Below are 21203 nucleotides of genomic sequence, written 5' to 3' on the forward strand. Positions count from 1 at the left end.
TGTCAGTGTGCCCTTTGGCTTCTCTAATATGGCGAGCAGCGAGTGCTCAACTTACAATGTCATGGAGCAGCCCATCACAATGGATGACGCCTTCTCGATGGCAAATGCGGCAGCATCTAGATTTTGTTCGCATGGGAAGTGGCCCTTCATGACCGGGTCCAGACTCCCGCTGTAATATGCTAGGCGCTTGTACCCCATCGAGGTTCGCTGCGCAAGCACTGCCGTCATAAAATTGCCACCGGTATGTGAGAACAAGTAGAATGGATGGAGACTCACAGTACCCCTGTGGCAACCTCATACTTTTCAGCCGCATTTGTCTGAAAGTAAATGATGTCAGGTATTCAGAGTCACGGTGCAACGGGATTGAGAAGAACGCATTTTTCAAATCGATCACTGTGAAATATTTTGCCTCAGTGGGTATGTTGCACAGAATTGTGGATGGATTAGGGACTAGAGGGAATTCGGCATCAACTATATCGTTTAATGCTCGTAAATCTTGGATTAAACGCCAAGACCCTCCCTTTGATTTTTTGACAGGATAAATCACTGTGTTGCAAGGTGATTCTGACATCACTAGGATGCCCTGCTCCATCACGACGGAGATTGTCTTCGCTATTCATCTGCCTCTCTGGCCATGGGATATTGTCACACTCGTGGTAAAATTGCTCCTGGTTTCAGTTTGATTTTCACTTCACCCGCCCCTTTCAGGAGACCTACATCATAGGGCCCTGTAGTCCATACTGCGGCAGGCACTTGGGCCATGTCGTCCTCTAAGTATTCTGGGCGTACCAATGCCAACATCATTCTCTGTGGCACTTCCCGTTTGATCATTTTGACCCAAAATATGAGACTCACCTCCACTCATGTCTCTTCGAGGTCAGGGTGTTCTTCGAACAGATCGTCATCGGTGACGTCAGTCATTCGGTACCCTTCTTCAATGGCAATAATCGCACACCATTGTCTGCCTTCATCGTCATATCCTTCAAACAGTACCACTTTTCCTCGCACTGCGGCAGATTGTATCATTAAGGGAAATACTTGTCCCTCCTCTTCGTGCATGGGTATTCTCGGTCTGAATAGAAACTCATCAAGGGTTCTCATAGTTTTGTCTGCAAGGCCTGGCAATCCCACCATGAGCACCCGCACGCCATATTGAAAGACTTCTGGTTCTAACGGTATAGCTCTCATAGCTATACGTCCTGTGTATGCTCTGATAAATTCGCACACGTTTGAATAATGCATTCCTGGAGTGGAGCATACTATACCATTCTCGGTAAACGAGATGGTCATGTTTAATTTAGTCATCAGGTCCCGACCCAGAATATTTACTGGGGTCTGGAGTGAATATAATAGAGGTACATTCATTTTGCTCTCTCCCACTGAGACTGGGAGTCCACCTGTAAAGGGAACTCTATTATGAGCTCCAGTGAATCTCTGGGTATCTATGGCCTCGCCAGACAAGGAAAATTTGCCTTCTCATATGCACGAATGCATTGCACCCGTGTCAACTAGGAAGGAATATTCTTTACCCCCTATGGTGACATTCACCCTAGGTTCCCAATTAGGGTCTGGTGTCACTGATAGGATAGAACACATCAGAGTCTCCCGTAAGCTGTCCTATTTTATGTATAGGTTTGGTCCACTGTACACTTGTGGGTTTCCCCATTTCCAGTGTTAATTCCCCCTTCGGGATTATTGCCCTGAGCCATCTGCAGCGGTGCCTGCTGTGGTTGTCCCTGCGGCAAGTTCCCCATGTTTGGGGGTTGAACCACTTGCTGTGCACCTTGCTGCAAGCCTGCCACCTGCTGCTGCACGGTGTAATTTCGTGCACCGCCCTGTTGCGGGATGGCAGGTTGATTCGCCATGCCTACCCCCATCCCTTGGTTATTTTGCCACATGCCATGACTTCTGCACATGCGCGCCACGTGTCCAGTCATTCCACACAGCCAACATACTGGCAGTGGTCGGGCCATCTGGCCATCTGGCATAGTTGGATTGGCCATCTGTGTGTTCTGGAAGTCACCTTGAACATTTTGAAAACCTCCTTGGTTACCTCGAAACCCTCCCTGATTATTTTGCCAACCTCTTCCTCCAAAACCTCTTCCTCTTGGGTAAAATCTTGTGTTACCCTGATTATTCTCTGATGAGTTAGTTACGTGTTGTGCACTTGGCTCCGCTGGGCTGGTGAGCATGGCTCCCTCGAGAGCATACTTCGAGAGTTTCCTTTGCACTAGCTTCGCCTCCTCTCCCTTATGAGTTGCCACCTTTTTCCGATTCTTTTCTTGTAACAATCTACAATAGTGTGCAATTGTCTATTGTATTTCGGCCCATTGTTTAGCTTCGATTCCTATCAATTTCTTGAGCTGTTTTTGCACTGGTTTGGTAACCCTTGGCACAATGTATGGTAGAATACAGGGATGGATTTTGTCCAAGATTCATGAGTTTCGAGCACCCCCGTGTCTTGAAAATTCTGGATGTAAAGCAACGGATCCTCTGACTCTTTAATTTTTCAAGTCATTATAGCTCCCATATCAGACGTGTCTGGATATAGCGTACGCAGAGCTTTCCACACTGCTGCTCTACAGTCATTAAATGGCGCTCTGTCATGGGAGGTGTTGGTTATGGTTACCCTGGGGTAGCCCACCCTTTTCCACACGTCGTCTGCTCTTTCACCAAGTATAGCAATTAGGAGCCCCTTAATGTCCCATATGGCTAGGGTGACACCTCCCGTCATTTTCTTTAATTCATGTATCCACTTTCCGGCTCCCGAGGTCAGCATTGGAAGCTTATTTTTAAGGTTCTCTTGGTCCATGTGTGGCCATGGAATATATTACAGTCTTGTTCCCCACTTTTCTAGCAATGGGAATTGGAATGCACAGTCCACTTTCCCCATACCTCTCCGGTCTTTCGCCGGAGTGGCGTTCCCGCCTTGCCGTCTACCTGGCAATGCCCTTAACCTGTCCACATAGGCAGGTGCTGACGCCCACCTCTAACCAAGGGGTGTTTCTTCATGTCGGCTGGACTGTCCAGCGGACTTCAGTGTCCTACTTGTGGACCCACTAGCATCTGACCATCATACCTCTCGGTTCCTTGGGACGTTTTCCGTCTCCCTTCGACATATGCCACTTCCTCCGTTTCCCCACCGGAATCAGACTCTGAATACTCCCAGTTTACGCCACTTCTTGCATCTTTTTCGTTCTGCCCAATCTCTAGCCTGTCTAGGGTCAGTCCCAGGCTCCCATTACTTCGGGTGACATCCTCAGTGTCATATAGCTGAGTGCTCTCTAAGCACTCATTCTCCCTTCCCCCTTGGGAAATTAGTTCCAGGCCCATTTCGTCATAGATTTTATCAATCGTTTCCTCGATGCTTCTGGTGTCGAAGTCATCTTCAATATTTGTCCCACTTGTGCCTGGTACCACATCGCTTGTAGGAAAGAATTCTTCTATGTCTTCCCATTCTACAACAGGATTGGGTTTTTTAACTTCCCGTTGCAAATATTCTAAATCTTGTGCCCTCTGTCTGCACTTACGTTCTGCTTCCTCATCTATTTCTTTTTGCTTCTTCGCTTCTTCTCTAGCCTTGTCTACTTCCCTCATCCGTTCATTTCTATGTTCTTTTGTCCTTCTACTTTCCTCGTCTTCACGCTTCTTTACTTTCCTTTCTTGCACTCTCCTTTCTTCCTCTAACTTTTGCATGTTCTGCATGTACCTTTCGTAGGCTGCGTATTGTGTGCGACTGAGTGGTATTCCTTTCTATTTGCGATATAGTTGTACTCGCCTCAACCTATCCTTCTTTCTTACCCTCTCGTCTCTCATGTCCTTTTCTTTCTCTTTTTCCTTTCTCTGCGCCCCATCGGACCGTTCACTCAGCCTTATGTCATCACTTCCTTTTCCATCTAATTTCAATAGTATCTGTCCTCCCATCCATTCGTCCTTTGTGAATGTTAACTCATCGTCCCCTTTCTGCTTTTTTCCCTCTCTCTATCTTTCTCAAGAGATGTTCTATTCTGTGCCTGATCCTTTCCTTCATCGCTTCGTCTCTCCTTGTCCCTCGGGACTATGGAGCAAAGATTACTTTCCTGCTCCTTTTCTTTGATGTCGTCACTACTGTATGTAGGCGACTCATATGTCGGGTTGCTGTATCCCGTGGCTGCCTTAAGTTCTCTTAATGAGTAAATACCCTCTGACTTACTCCCTTCAATTACTGGCTCAGGTGGGGCAGGAGGCGCGGTAGGCGTCTCACCCCCCTCTGTACATACATTTAATATCCGATCTGCGGGTGGTTCTTCCACCTTCGTTTCTTCAAACATTTTCAACAACTCAAGAACAGCAAGACGTTTCTCTAGCTTCTTGCCTGTATATGATACATAATCATCAGCAATCCCCAACAGGGGTGTGTACACAGTTTGGACTACAGACTGCCCACACAATTTATGGAAGCCCAATGCCTCTGTGTAAGTTACTGTCACACGGTGGGCACAGCTGGAACACACAGTGGGAACCTATAGGTGCCACACAAAGCAACATACTGTAACATGAATGTGCAATCTGTTAAAAAATGTATCAACAAAAAAGGAAAACAAAAATAAAAAATGAAAATGAAAAATGAAAATAAAATGAAAACTAAAAATTAAAATTAAAAAGATCAAATGAAATATGAAAAGAAAATGAAAATGAAAAATAAACTCAAAAATTGAAAAGAAAAAAATGAAATGAAAAATTAAAATTCAAATTAAAAATGAAAATGAAAAATCAAAATTAAAAATGAAAAATCAAAATTCAAAAATGAAAAATAAAAATACAAATGAAAAAGAAAAATGGAAAATCAAAAAAAATGAAAAAGAAAAATAAAAAATAAATAAATAAAATTTCCATGGGTCGACCGAGGGGGGAGGGTCCACCCAGGAAGGAGGAGGTACAGGGTGCACCCCAAAAGCCACATGCGTGGATGTTGAGAAAAACAAAAACCCTCCATGGGCTCATGGCCTGCACGGCTACCCTATAGTGGTATAGGGCAGCAAGCAGGTGGGTCTGAAAGGTTTGGTTCTGCAGGATGATGGTGTTCTGGAGGAGAGGAATTTGCTGACGTGCCCATTGGCCAGCACTCACCCTCTAGAACTTGTAAGACAAGATAGCTGCACCATGTGAGGACAGGGGGTGCAGGATTCACTTACTCCGACACGACTCAATAACGAGAACTCAATAGGTTGGCAAAGGGAAGTCCGTTTAATGACAAGTACATCAAACAGGGAAACAAACAGGAATCAGCTGTAGTGTGATCACCTGTCTCACTCCGACTTCCTCGAACTTCAGTCGGACAGCACTTCTTATAGGCAAAAATCGTCATTACTGACGTCAAATTTCTATAAAAAATCATCATGCAATATAATTGGTTAGGAAAGGTAACTTAAGTATAGGTGTTATATCTGTATATGATAATAGGGCATGCGGATTGGATAACTCTTATTGGGTGGGCGTCTGCGCCCATCCCTCTACATCACATGTGATAGACGTCACTACAACTACGATGTCCTATTGGTTACAATATCTATAGGACTCCAGATAACTTGGTCTATTGTGATTGGGCAGGTTACACCCCTAGGCATACATTTCCACTTTTAATTAGCAGCATGCAGATTGGACACCCCTGTGCCTGGTGTCCCAAGTTTCACCCTGCCTCCCTTCCATCAATCAGTGTTTTAGGGCGACGTGTCAATTAGTTGGCTAAGGATGGCCTCGAAACTGTAGTCTCTTATAGGGAAAAGTTATGGCATCCTCGGGTCCTGGATGACATCAGGCGATGGTACTTCTTCGCGCATGGCTGGTCACGTGTTAGTTCACCATGAATCTGCTTCAGTTTCCAGCTTTTAGTGCATTTAATTCTGTGTCGGCCTAGCCACCTGCATGGGGCCCCCTTATCTTGAAACTTCATGAGACAGGCTGGTATGCTCTGAAGTTGGAGTCTTGTGGCCTGACGCTCTCCTCCCCTTCTCTGGTTGACCTCAATTTCCTAGGCATGAGCCGCTCTTTGTTGAGTTTCGATTCGGCTCCTTTTCTTGCTTTTGGCTGGGTTTCAAAACTTGGCCTGTCAGGCCTCTGGCCGCTTGGGTACCTTTCTGCTTTTACAAAATGGAGTCATACTTGTCTAATGAGTCTTATTTAGGTAGATATATGGTTGGCGCTTGCCACTCTATCTTCTACTAAGCATTGCAAGCAGTATCGATTTCTTAGAATCTTGAGTTTGAAGCCTATTTACACACGTTTAACAGGACGGTTGCTTCCATCTTGTCTCGTAACACTGTTTCCTCACGTTGTAACATTGTCTCCTCTCTGTGCCTATTCCATTCAATTTCGTAGTTACTCGCACTGGCGTGTTATCTCTGATAGCTTCTCTTGTTCATTCTCGGATCTGTTCAGGTCCTTGTGTCATTTCCACTGTCCTTCCATTAAGGCTTTTGGGGTCTCTTCGTGGACCGTGTGTAGGTACTCCTCATTTCGTATGTGTGGCTGGTATGGCTGTCTGATAGGGTACAGTGCTGCCCAGGGTTGTATGGTTATAGGTGCTTCAACCGACATGGATCTTCTGATGTATACTAGCAGAGTCCCAGTGCAGCTCTTTGTAGGTTCATTTGCTCTTCATACGTCACATACCTTGGCGAGTACGCTCCCGGCACCTCAAAATGAGGGGAAGGGGTGCAGGCCATGTTTGGGACCTCCTCTAAAATGGTCCGGAGATTCCCATGCAGAACCTCACGGGTAGCACAGACTTCTGCCTGCAAGGCCTCACGTGATGCCTGGATCTCCTCATGGTTTGCCTGGAGCTCAGCTGAGATTGTGTGTTTTAGCTGCTCCAGCTGCTGTTCTGACCTTGTACTCTGGGATACCCCAAGTGCACCCAGAGTATCTCTGAGGGATCTGTGTTCTAACCTCAGGGCATCCCTGTGGGCCTGTGAATCTGCAGATATGACTGTGTTCAGAGTCTCCAGTTCAGCCCGTCGGTCCCTGTTGGACGCCAACATGTCCTCCCTGTGTGAGCGGCACGTGGACTCTGTTGCCTGCTGCTGGAGCTCCACCTGCCTTTCTGGGGGGAGAATGGAAGTGGCCACCCTATCCATGGCCTGAGCTATTATCTCACACAATGCCCCCTGTTGTGCTGCAATAGTATACATGGAGTTCTCCCACACAGTATTGTCTGGTGGCACATGGCCACAGCGTTGGTAGACACCACACCTGTTAGGCCCGAGGTGATGTGCACCTTGCTCTGCTGGCACTGCCTGAGGCTGCAGGACTGCATTACTCCTTTGATCTGCTGGCCCAGGAACAAGAGCAAATATAGTGGAGTGTGACCCTGCATCCATAACCACCACAGGTGGACATTCCAACACTGAATGGCCCATTGAGGGGTCTACCTCCAGTGCAGATATGTTGGACAGAACAGCATCCCTGCAAGAAACACTCACCTGTGACGGGACATTTGTCTCAATGTCTGATTCAGCACCTGAGCCATAGAGGTCATCAGCGGTATACCCAGAGACACCCGTGGACAGGATGGTCTGTAGGACTAATGGATTTTCCTGCACCACCACCCAAAGGCCTCCACTGGTGCCTGGTTGGTGCTCTGAGTACTCCTGCCCCTGCGCCATCTCCTCCTCCTCAACAGCATCTAGTTCCTCATCACCTGCATAAAAATAAAACAAAAGTAATGAAGACAGGCATGAACAGCATAGCCGACACACATAAGCATCACAATCTACACATTGAATACATTAATTAGACATGTCACACATCCCACAAACTCTGGCATGCATGCACTGGCAATGAGTGGAAGGGGACTCTAAAAGCAGACACTGAGGACTCAAAAAATGGAAAAGCAACACATGTGCTGCATGGTGCATAGCACCTGCATCACACATTAGTCTGTGAGTGGCATGGACAATCCACAAACATGACACATACCAGCAAACAAATGGCACGTAGCATAGCCATGGTAGAATTGACAGACAGCCAGATGGTAGTAAATCAGTAATGTCCCCCATCCATGTGAGACACACATCATGAAATAGAACATGCAAAAGAGTGTGACAAAACACACAGGTGTCACATGCTGCAACAACGCCAGTGTTTACTAATACAGTAATGGGAGGCATATGGATACATCAATGGTAGGTCACTTGGACATGACACAAGTCATGTTGAACATTCAAACAGGGCTCCGAAGTGATTGGGTGCAGTGCATGTGTAGGTGCACAAAAGTCAATCAGCCTGATTGATGCAATTATTTCTATTAAAAGTTAAAAAATGTGGGGCATTGTCGGGTGAAATCTATGTCTGAAGTATGTTGAATTTGGGGCAGAACGGCACAAAAATGTGTGTTTATCATGCAAATGATTCCGTCAATCAGGCAGAATGAAAAGAAAAACACTATTAAGAATGTTGTGGCATGATGCCAGTTGAAGGCCAAGTGCAGTCATTATGTGCAAAGTGTTTTCAGCGGTCAGTAGGGATACTGTGAAACCCAATCCCAAGGGTGGGGGATGGTTTGGAGGCACCACATGAGTCAAATATAGCAGTCATGACTACATAGCCTGACCTGGCACTCAATCAGAACACATCACCCAAGCAACATACACATGGTCTGGACACACATTCATGGCCACTCACCGGGCATTGCCTCAAGATCTGGTAGGTCTCCCACGCCTTGGATCTGATCCTCTGCGATGACCCTCCAGTGATTGCCTCATGTTCTGTGAGTTCATCCTCCTCTGGTGGAGACCCACTACCAGTCACCAGAGTAGAGGCATAATTGGAAGCCAGCTTGTTTTTTGCTCGGAATTTGAGGTTATTCCACCGCTTTGAGCAATAATCAGCTGTGCACTTCACAAATCCAAGGGAACTAATCTGGTCCGCGATGCACTGCCAATGGGCCCTACGTTGAGCAGTCGTAGTCTTGCACCCTGCAGTCACCAGCATGTGGCGGCCATGTGCCGACACGTAGTCCACAAGTTCATCGAGTTCCACATCATTGAAACTCTGCTTCTTTGACATGCCAGAGGGGCGAGGCGTGTCCGGGGTCCCAGCCTGTCCCGCAAGAGCATGCTTCTTCCTCTTGAGAGGTGGTGCTGACCCTAAGTGGCTTACGGAACTCTGGTCGGTGTTGAAGGGCAGGTGGACAGGCCACTGGAAGCAGGAAATAGCACAATGACCAAAGGTCTTACTGCAGGCGTTGGTTGCTGGGTGCTGTTGTCAGGACCAAGAGGCACAACTGCCTTGGTGTGATGGTCTGGGACCAACACTGTCCCGGCTGGTTGACTCAAAGCCGGGGTGGATTCTGCTGCAGCTGCCCCTGCAGCCTCCTCACCCTGGCTACTTGGGGCAGCAGATGACATTGCTGCCCCAGATCCACGTGGCCTGGTGACAGCAACTCTCACTGCTACACGTGGCTTTGACTTTGTGACACGGAAGTCGACACGTGAGTCATCCCGTTCCAGTTCTTTGACCAATCTGAGCGCGGTTAACAGGGCCTGAGCTAGGATGGTGTCAGCTACATCTCCCGACCCATTGGGGGGGCATAGGTGTCCCTGATTGTTCCTCGACATACTGGCTTCTTGGACCACCTTGCCCACATTGGCCACCACTGCCACCTGGCCACCCTGCCCACCTTGCTCATCCTGGCCACGTCCCCTACCGCGGACAACTCTTGGAGGTCGGCCACCTTTGCCTCTCTTAGCACTTGATCACCTCCCAACCATGGCACTGATGTTCTTGTGCGAATGGGAGGTGCAGTAAATGATTGTCCTGGGCAATTGTGGTGAAGGGAGCAGGGTACTAGATGGAATATGTACCCCTGTGCTCTAGCAAGGCTGTCTGTGACCCCTGGGGGAAGATGACGGGTCATGCAACATTCAGGGACCCCAAAAAGAAAATTAACATGCATGTGACCCCTGGATAGTGTTAGGCAGAATCCCACGCAGTGCCCTTAGGGACCACTACACACGATTAAGACTATAGGTGGCAATACAAGTTTTACCTTTGGTACAAGCCTGTACTACTATGTCAGAGTGGTAGCAGTGGTGGAGCAGCCAGGCTTATCTCAAGAGTATATGAGCAGTAGCAGAGATTACACAAGGGACCACAATTACTGTGACTCAAGCAAACACTGACTCAAGGTTTCAGGTATAAAAATATAAGTACATTTATTTTTAAACCATTCATTATAAACAAAACACTTCTATGAAACTTCAATAAAAACCACATGTTAAATATACTACAACTAACCAATTCACTTTGTACAGGAAGTCTCAAGGTAAGTATCCTGTGTTGGGATGAACCGGTGTTGGGCACAAAAAACACGTTACCGCGAATACGATTGCGATCACTTTTTGACAGTTGGGTCTACTAAACAAACGTGTAGCCATGACATGAAATGCTAATCGTGCAAAAACACACTTAGCACTTGAGATGCCAAGAGGGAGTTGGAGGCAAAAATCACAGGCAATATTTTGGTTAGGCAGGCAGAATCAAGAAACACTCGGAGACAAGAGTTCAAAAGTCAAAGGGTCGGAGCCAGGGTCGAAAGACACCGGGGCCAGTTGTCGAAGATCACACGGTCAGACAGTTCAAGATTCGACGTAGCCAACAGTACTTGGATATTGTCAATGTTCGGATGCAAAAAGGAGGGAAGACAAGGGCAAGCCTTGGAACTGAAGAAAAAGGAATTCACCCAGTTTCCTCAACAGAACACAGTACCTTGTTCCAGTGGTGCAGCTGGTGCCCTGGCAGTTGTTCCTGTTGGCTTCCCACAGACCCACGATTCCTGGAGCTTCCTTGTGAAGGAGGATGTCTGAAGGGGGTCTGCACCACACAGGGATGAAGCCGGCAGCAGCGACAAGGAATAAAAGGTGCGCTCCTTAAAAACAGGAAAGGCTCTTCAGGTGGCTATCCGGACCACTGCAGCAGTGTGCAGCGATTTCGACCAAGGAAGAGGATCCTCTGGCTGTAGAAGATGAGCTGGTTATCCCCACCAAGCTCAAGGGAAGAAGACTCCGGACTGGATATTCTCTAAGTCGTTGATCGGAAGATAGCTCAGGACTGCAGCAGGGCTTCACCGGGATGGGGTAGTTGCGGCAGCCATCGTTCTCTCCACTTCTCTTCGGTTCCTTGTAGTTCCAGTGGTGACTCTCTGACTTCTAGCCCAAGAGACCTCCCTTTTATGCGGAAAACCCCCATTCACACAGCCTGGCTGTCAATCACCCAGCAGGGGGTTTGTCCAGCCCGGACAACTACCCTGGCTAATCATGAAAAAGTGCGACTTGGGTTTCCTAGGATATCCTGTCACATTCAGCCCACCTAGACACCCAGGCGCCTGGTGGAGGGCTTCTGAATAGAAAGCCTGCCAAAAGACGGTGAACAAAGAAGGCGAAACTAGTTTGCCACGCAAAGTAAAACACAAGAAGGACTTTAACAAAAAGAAATGGCGAATAAACCCAACCGGAGCCAAAAGAAAGACGATTTGGTCAAGCAGGTTTATGTTCGAGGCTAATATAATAGCCAAGAACAGTACCACGTTTATCTAATATAATCGCGGTAGAAAAGTTAGTTGAGATACCACTGCCACCAGCCAAGTCTAAATGTTGAAAGAGCGAAACAATGCTCTAGGAGGTACAGATAAAAGGGATACAAATTAACCCTTTCCAGTACTCCATGGAAGATGGGGTGTACTGGATCTGTGGTAGATTGACTAAGTAAAGTTAATGGTAACTTTACCCTTTTCTGGGGGACAGTAGTCGCCTCAGAAATGGAGTTGAGGGAAGTCTTAAAGACAACCCTGTGCCACGGCACTGAAGGTGCTGTGTGACACACAAAAAGAAGGGGACTACTGAAGTGGTGTACCTCAGAGTCCAAAATCACAAAAACAGATAGAAACACATAGCAAAACACTGGTAAGAGTGGGGGAAAAGCTCTCAATCTTACCAAGTGAAATAAATAAACTCCAGAAGTCCAGCAAAGCTGCTGGGGGACTCACTAGGTGAGGGAAATTAGCCATAGATGAGAATTCTCCCTAACAAACGCCTCCCCAGACTAAGGGAAAGGAGGATTTAATCCACTCCTGGATGGACCTCATACCTCTAGTCATTTACAAAACATCCTAGAGAGACCATCAGCATTTTGGTGGTGACTTCCTGCTCTGTGCTCAATGGAAAAATCAAATCCTTGCAGGCAGATTGACCATCTGAGTAATTTTGGGTTTTCCCCTTTCATTTGCATCAGCCATCGCAAGGGTTGGTGGTCAGTCTGAATGGTGAAGGTAGATCCATACAAGTATGGTCTAAACGTCTTCAGTGCCCACACAATAGCAAAGCATTATCTTTCTATTGTTGCCCACCTTGTCTCAGGATCCTTCAACTTCCTGCTGATGAAACACATGGGGTGTTCCCTACCTTTCTCATCCAGTTGACTAAGGACTGCACCTATACCTATATTAGAAGCATCAGTTTGTACATTGAAGGGTTGGTGATAGTCAGGAGCTCTTAGAACTGGAGCTTGACAAAGGGCTTTCTTTAGACCTTCAAAGGCTTGATTGCACTCCTCATTCCACCTAACCTTTTTAGGAAATTTGGGAGAGGACATGACATTCAAGGGAGAAGCTATGGTCCCATAGTTCTCTGTGAACTTCCTATAATACCCAGTGAGACCTAGGAAGGCCCTCACTTGGGTTTGAGTAGTAGGGGTGGCCCAGTTTTGTGCAGCTTGTACTTTACTAGGCAGTGGCCTTATTTCACCTCCTCCTACCTCATGTCCAAGGTAGACCACTGAACTCTGACCAATTTGACATTTGCTTGCCTTTATGGTCAGATGGGCCTGTTCAATAGCCTGCAATACATAACCTAGGTGTTCAACATGTTCTTTCCATGTAGGGCTGAACACTGCAATGTCATCCAAGTATGCCATGCAGAAGTCCTCCATCCCATTCAGAACTTTATTGACCATCCTCTGAAATGTAGCAGGTGCATTCTCTAATCCAAAAGGCATTACCTTGAATTGGTAGAGGCCAGCTGGGGTGGAGAATGCAGTTTTCTCCTTGGCATGGTCTGTCAGGGCTATTTGCCAATAGCCTGACGTTATGTCAAATGTGCTGAGGTACTTGGCTTCACCAAGTTTGTCCACCACCTGATCTGTCCTAGGCAAAGGATGAGCATCAGTCGTGGTGACTGCATTTAGAGCTCTATAGTCCACGCAGAAGCTCAACTTTTTGGATCCTGCCTTTGGTACAAGCACAACTGGGCTAGACCATGGGCTAGTAGAGGGTTCTATTACCCCGAATTCAAGCATCTTGTTGACCTCATTCCTTATGTGGGATCTGACATTGTCTGACATTCTGTACCCCCTGCTTTTGACAGGCAAACAGTCACCAGTGTGTATGTCATGCTGGCCCCAAGGGGTCAAGCCTGGTGAAAGTGAGAACAGGGAGGCAAACTGATTTAACAGTAACGTGCACTCATCCTGTTGGTCAGATGTGAGACTGGAAGAGAGATTAACTCCTTCCACTTGCTCATCTAAAGGTAAGCCTCTGAGGAGGTCAGGTAGAGGTTCACTCACCTCCTCTTCCTGAGCAGAAGCTAGAAGCAAAGCTCCTATGTCAGGTCTGAAGACATAAGCCTTTAAATGGTTGTTGTGAAAGACTCTGGGAGCCTCCTTAGGATTGCCTAACTCCACCAGATACTTCACCTCTCCAAGTTTGCCCACAACCTTGAAGGGTCCTATCCATTTGTCCTGCAAGGCCCTCTGCCTTGTGGAGACCATAACAAGAACAAGCTGGTCTTGAGTAAACTCAACCATGTTAGCCTTCTGGTCATGCCAATGTTTGACCAAAGCTTGACCAGCCTTCAAGTTATCACTTGCCTCTGCCATCATGTGTGACATTCTCCTCCGGGGACCTATCACATAGTCAGTCACTCTGACTGGCTTGGGGGAAGGAGCACTCTCCAATCCCTCCTTAGTCAGGGACAATGGACCTCTCACTGGATGGCCATAGAGAAGTCTGAAGGGACTGAATCCTACTCCCTCCTGGGGGACTTCTCTATATGCAAAGAGAAGGCATTGCAGTAGAAGGTCCCACTTCCTTCTAAGGAGTTCTTCTAAAGCACCTATCATGCTCTTCATAGTTCTGTTAAACCTCTCTACCAATCCATTGGTTTGAGGGTGGTAGGCAGTTGAAAACTTGTAGGTGACTCCACAGGTTTTCCACATGGTTTGCATGTAGTGGGACATAACATTTGATCCCCTTGTCAGATATCACCTCCTTAGGAAGGCCTACTCTGGTAAAAATACCAAGTAGGGCCTTAGCCACAGCCGGAGCCGTAACAGTCCTCATAGGTATGGCTTCAGGAAATCTAGTGGCATGGTCCACTACAACCAGGATAAACCTGTTGCCTGAAGTTGTGGGAGGGTCGAGAGGACCAACAATGTCAATCCCAACCCTCTCAAAAGGAATTCCCACCACTGGAAGAGGCACTAAGGGTGCCACATTCTTGGATCCACTCTTGCCAGAGGTTTGGCAAGTGTGGCAGCTTGTGCAAAATGTGTCTGCTTCTGTACCCATCTTAGGCCAGTAGACGTGCACAGATAGCCTTTCTTTGGTCTTCTTAAAACTTAAGTGACCAGCCAAAGGTACCTCATGGGCTAACTGCAGAAACTGGAGTCGGTTCACTAGAGGTACTACACGTCTTCTGTAGTCTCCAGGGGTTGACTCAGTTGGTTCAGTGTAGAAGAGGCCATCTTCCCAGTGCAACCTATACTTCCAAGGCTCAGTCCCATTGAGCTGAGAAGCTGCCTGTTGGCAAAGACCTTCCAAGGTAGGACACTCTCTTTGTCCCTTACTGAAATCTTCTCTCTGTTGGGTCCGCCTTCTGCCAGTAAAGACTGCAGCTCAGGATGGTCAACAGGGTCAAGATCTCCTACCAAGGTAAGATCCTCTTCTAGATCTGATTCCTCAGTATCTAGTTTGACCATACAGGGTTGAACCTCACACTCAGCCTCAGCTGGTGTGGGAGTCACATATGTGACTTTGGACAGTCTCAGAGATGTCCTTCTGGGCACAGGAGTGCTTGCTGGTTTCTTGCTGGCAGGCTTAGGTTTCCCCTTTGTCTTTTCTTGTCCTGCAATGGCAGTAAGTAAGTCCTGTGGACTTGGGGTGAAAGCTTCTTCTATAATGTCCCCAGGAGAGCCTCTTAAGGTTCTCTCGGCAGACCTTGTGAGCTCCTGCTTCCTTCTGCTGGGGGGCTTGGGGGTGCTAGACACAACTCCAAGAGTTTTAAGGTCATTACCCAAAAGGACCCTTCGAGGTACGTTATTTTGCACACTAACAGGTATTCTGACAGTCATGTCATTACACTGGAGTGCTGGTAACTGGGGAACCATTTGCACAGGGCCTCCAGCTAACTTGGTTAAGTGTTTGGGTGCCTTAGCAACATCCTCCACTTTGAAAAAACATCAACCACAGTTATGCTGGCTCCAGTGTCTCTGATGGCAGGGGTCTCCTGACCATTCACAAGAACACTACCTTTAAAATACTCTTTAGTATTATCTGGGATTGAGTTATAGACATCTAAGTTCTGCTTTTCCCAAGGAACCAAGGACACTAAAGAAACACTAGCTGAGACTCTCATGGGCTCATCAGCTAGTAGCTGAAAGTTTCCACTGGTCATAGGTACTTCATCCACCTGGGAGAAGGCTAAGGAGACAGTGTTGATCCCTGAAGGTTTACCCTTACACTTGGGATCTCCTTTCACATGGCCAGGCAACCCACAAACAAAGCATTTCCCAAATGCTCTCTGGAATGGGGGTTTGCTCTGCCCTCCATCTGGTGTGGAACCAGGTGGTATACTACCTGATTCGGTTTACCTTGTGGCTTACCCTGGTTATGTTTGGGGCCCTCTTTTGGATTGGAATTATTGGATTTCAATTTTTTATCTTTCTTTGCCTGCTTCCCCTCATCCTTCTTCTGAATAGCCCCAGATCCTTCTGAGTAGCCCTGTTGGCAACACACAAGTCAGCAGCCTTAGCTAGTTTCTTAGGATCTATCTCCTTTGAATCAGCCAAGTGCTGTCTAAGTTCAGGAGAGCAGACATCAAAAATAGACTCCAACATTACAAGACTCCTCAAACCTTCATAAGTGTTCACTTTGTAACCCTTAACCCAACCATCTAAGTTTTTCAAACATTCACACACCCAGGTAGCCCAAGAGGTACCATCATGCTTTTTGAGGGTTCTAAACCTCTCAAGATACTAGGAAGGGGTCTTTCCAAACCTAGCTATTAATGCTAGTTTTACACACTCATAATCCTGTTTATCCTCCTCCCCAACTCCATTACAGCATCACTTGCAACAGGGGGGAGCCTAGAGAACAGCCAAGGAATCAATTGATTCCCCGAGAAACCTTTAATCCCATGATTGTACTCAAACATTGCTAACCAATCCAAAATATCAAGTTTAGTCTCATACATACCAATCATTTCCTTTGGCATACAGGGTCTCTTAGGGTTTGAAGACCTAGAGGACTCTGGGAGAAAGCATTTCTAGAGACAATTTCTTCATTTCTAGTTCATGGTTCAGCTCCATTTCTCTGAGCCTTAACTCTTGATGTTTCATGGCAGTTTGTGCATCAATACGTTTCACTTCCAATTCAAGTCTCATTTTCTCAAGTGCAATGAACTCAGGAGTAGGTATAGGACCTGTGGGGGTCCCTGTGGACAGAGTTTGTGCATTCTGAGCAGGCAAGGGAGTTGCAGGGTTTCCTAGCAAGGACTCATCTACTTCTTCACAATTAACACTCTCAGAATCAGAAACATCAAAATCCACATTTGCTGGAGTGGTAGGTCCTTCTAACCCACTCTCTAGACTTTTTCCAATTAACTTTGCAACCAGTTCAGATTTCTTTCCTTTACCAGAGATATTCTTATCCCTACACATGGTTCCCAGAACCTCAGCAGTATAGAGTAAAATACTCTCTTCAGTGTAGTTTTCCATATTTGACATGATTTCTTAGTTAAATAGAATTAGTGGTGTTAGCCTTGTGGTTAGTTGAACCCAAGCAACAGCAGCACTCTAAGTGTAATCACTCTACTTCCAAATCCTCACCTCACAATAGAGAAGTCTACTAGTATTGTGCTGGGCTGTTCTATGACATTGTTTGTTGAGCATGCTTTGTTTGCCATTTTGGAAAACCTACTGTTACATTGACATCTCAGAGAGCTTCTACATATGAGGCAGTTATATCGAATCCAGCAATCAAAATAGTTAGATGTAAAATAGTGAACCCTGCCACGTTTGTAGCTGAGCCTGTGATAGAGGGTGAGCATGTGCATGATTGCACTAACTATGAGGAGTTCTACGATATCCCTCGAGTAAAGTAAAATGTGTTAGCATGGGATGGAGATTGTATTCATCGGTGTGTCTTCGAAAATCTACTGTGTCACTTTTCAGCGCAAGCAGCAGAATTGGTGGTGCTTATTGTCACACTCGAAAAACACACAGGGCAGGAAGTAACAGTGTACAGTGACTCCGTCTATGTGACATCAACTGTGCATGCAGGGCTAGAACGTTGAAAAAGGAGGTGCTACCTCCAAGCAGATGGTGCTCCAGTGCAACACGCAGAATTATTGGACAGGCTTATAGAAGCACTACAATTCCCAATATTCATTGCAATAGTTAAATGTGCAGCACATACTAAGCAAACTGATTTTATCTCTCGCGGGAACGAAGCTGCAGACAAAGAGGCAAAAAGGGTTGCACATTCACCGGATATTTCAAGTTTTGATACTCAAGATATAAAGGAAAAAGTAGTTATGATCATGACTGTAAATTATGGGTTTAATAATTTATCAAGAACACAGTTGATGAAAGTTTAAGGCAGTGCGCCACAGGAAGAGTAAGAATTGTGAAAAGAAAGGGGGTGTTCTTTATTCCCCTCTGAAGGAATGTGGCAACAGTTGAGCACTGGAAAGTCAGTGATGCCTGTAGCCTTGTTAAGGGTACCTCTTGAACAGCTGCACTACCCTGCGCATGTAATTAGGGAAAGCCTGACAGCAGCTATTGCGGAGGACTGGTTGGTACTGAACCTTTTAGAACACATTGCATTTTATGTAGTAAATTGCATTGTATGTCAAAAGTTTACCTCGGTATACACTGCAAACGATCAGAGGAGTGATTCCTGGACCAAATCCTCCTTTTCAGCATTTACATATCGATTATGTTGATATGCTGCAAATATGTAGTGGAGATAGGTATATGATAGTGATGGTGTGTCCCTTTTCCAGGTGGATCAAAACAGGTCTTTGTACACACCCTGATGCCACTTGTGCAGCAAAGTTTTTAGTCCGAGAAGTCTTTTGCAGATGGGGAATAGTTGAGGTGCTGCGATACGACAATGGGCCCAATTTTGTTAATGAAGTATTTGTACAGATTAGCCTATTGCTTAGTATAAAAGCCATGTTTTCTTCTGCTTATCACCAGCAAGCGAACAGAATATGTGAGAGACTCAATGGTGTCCTTAAAGAGAGAATGGCAACATTTAAATTGTCACTGATGAAGGGATGGCCCCTTGCATTATATTCATTGAAGTACCAGCCTAGGTTGGACCACCACCTCACTCCCAACGAACTAGTGACAGAGAGGCACATGAGAATGCCTTTCCTCCATCGAGGAGCAGAAGTGATGCCCAGAAGACTGCAGAAAGGTTAGGAAATGAGTTACATGCTTATTTGACATGTATGACTGCTAGTATTTCTGTCATTTCAGATCAAATCAAGCACAAAGGGGGTCGTCTCAGGATACAGATGAAGACCATTCAGCAACCAGAGCTCAAGAACTTTTATCTGTACCCAGACTATTTGTTGGAGACCCAGTTCTAGTGCGTAATTTCATCCAGAAGTGGCACGAGCTACGCGTTAGTGGTCCCTACATTGTTGAGAACAAAACTCCCTCAGCAGTAAAAAGACAGAGAAAGACACACCTGGAATGGCTTAAGTAACGTAATGCCTTATGCTGGTGAGACCGACGCACCCCCAACCATTGATTCAGAAGCAAGACAAGATGAAGAAGTTCAGCATGTGCAGACTTGATCGATGACGAGAAATAAGATGCCAAAGTTGCTGATTAAATACTGTGGCTTATCCCGTACACTCTTTATAGATATTATAGCAAGGATGGGAACCAAGTTCTTGAGTCACAGGATTCTTTGAATTGAGCTTTAGAAAGTGTTGACATTCTAAATATGCTGAATCTTGAGTTTGAATTTGACGACTGGAAACGTGAGCAGTTAATTAATTAATTCCTCACTGAGTTTCTTTTTAGTTAAACCAATGATTCTGTCAGATGCCGATGCCCATAGGCTCCTTCTCGCTGTTTTTGTTTTCATTTTATGAGTTTATGCTGCTCTTGTTGGGTGTAGTACTAATATATGCATTTCTTTCTACAGGATCCTAAAAATGGCCCTGCAATCAGGAGGCTGCTTGTGGCAATAGTTGAGCAGATCCTACAGTTACCTGATCATTTAACAGGGTTGTCTGATTCAAAAGGTTTTTTTCCTTCCTTAAAGCAGTTTACACGCACAATGAGGACTGTTGAGAATGATATAGTTTTGGAAAGTGAGCAAACTCAAAGGCGTGTGGAAAATCATAAATGATGGGGATTCATGTACTGGTGCATAATCTATGCGTGCTCAGCATTTATTATTGTTTGCCTGATCTACTCATCCATACTGTTTATTTCATTGGCCCCAGCAAAATAGAAGTCCCTGTGATTCTTCCAACTCCAGTGACTCTCACAAATGTATCTATTACTGAAAGGCCAAGACTGTTTGTGATTATTCCCATGCCAGTGGCTTGTGTGAGACCGACTATTTCTATTACAAGTGTACCAATTAATCCCCCTGTAGGAAGGTCCATTTTTGATATACTTCATGAGCATTATGCACAAGCTCACTTTGCAAGAGGGAGACACAGGAGAAGCACCAGGGAAGATGATTATGAATTAAATTACTATCTAGAAAGTACAGCACACCTGAGGAATAACATGTGTTATAAACACATGAAAAAGGTAGGAGAGAGGGCATCTAAGGAGAGTTGCTATGTATGTGCCCTCATACCCTCTGCCATGGGGAATTCTAAGATATTCATAGCTATAGAAGTAGAAGTCCAGAAAGCTCATTGCCTGACATTCCTTGCACTTTGCCAATACGAGAGGTCAGTTTCAGGGTTGAACAGCATCCTTGGTATGGGTGACTGAGAAAACAGCCCCAGAAGAAGATGACTATGTCTGAGATCTAAAGAGATAGACCACACACCAGGCACCATGTGATAAGATATGAACAGCCTGGCATGAATGGAGCAGGAATCCAATGAGAAGTAACAAAAAGCTTGATTGTCAAGGAAAGAATTATGAAGAAATACAAAGATGTAAGGAGAGAGGCCAGCTGAAAATCAAGGGAACAGTACTTTCTCCAGACGGTTGGGAGGAAGGCCTGATTGTGCGCCCACCATACTGTGGAGAAGGAATGAAAAGATCATTGGCCGAAGATTGCAAAGTTGCTAGCATGGGTTGATGAAAAAGGAGGCTTGTTGCAGATAGTGCCTCTGGCTAGTGCAGAGCTATGCTTCAGAAAGAATGGCACAAGAAAAGTTGGAGTGAATCAGCAGTGCAGCCGAATTTTCGATGTACCAGGAATGAAGGATGGAACAGTAGTGATAATGGACCACTACTGGGCCTGCATATCCCGACCATATATGAAGTTGCCCAAGGATTGGGGAGGGCTGTGTTCTGTAGTGATTGTCCATGTTCCAGCATTGGTGATTCCAAAAAGTGACCAAAACAATGGGGAGTTCCCAAAAGCAGATGCGCACCTGAGAAAAAGGAGATCAGTTGAATTTCTCAATCGAACAAAGACGGAGAACTATTTTTCAGCTAAATCCACAGACACTTTCGATGCTATTCCATATGAACACAAGTTGTTCAGTCAGACTTTGGCAGTATTTACAAAATTCTCCATGCCAAGGATCCAGATGATAGCGAATGCCAAATGGTTATTGTGATGCTGGAAATGCATCGGCGGGACAGGGCCTCCATATCCATGTCCTTTACTGCCTTTTATTGTGTGTTCTGTCATGTTTTCCAAGCAGGAGTTCATGGGGAACTCCTGGTGATGCAGC

This window comes from Ambystoma mexicanum, chromosome 7q (genome assembly GCF_040938575.1).
Source record: "Ambystoma mexicanum isolate Mex_15411 chromosome 7q, UKY_AmexF1_1, whole genome shotgun sequence".
In the NCBI taxonomy this organism is placed as follows: Eukaryota; Metazoa; Chordata; class Amphibia; order Caudata; family Ambystomatidae; genus Ambystoma; species Ambystoma mexicanum.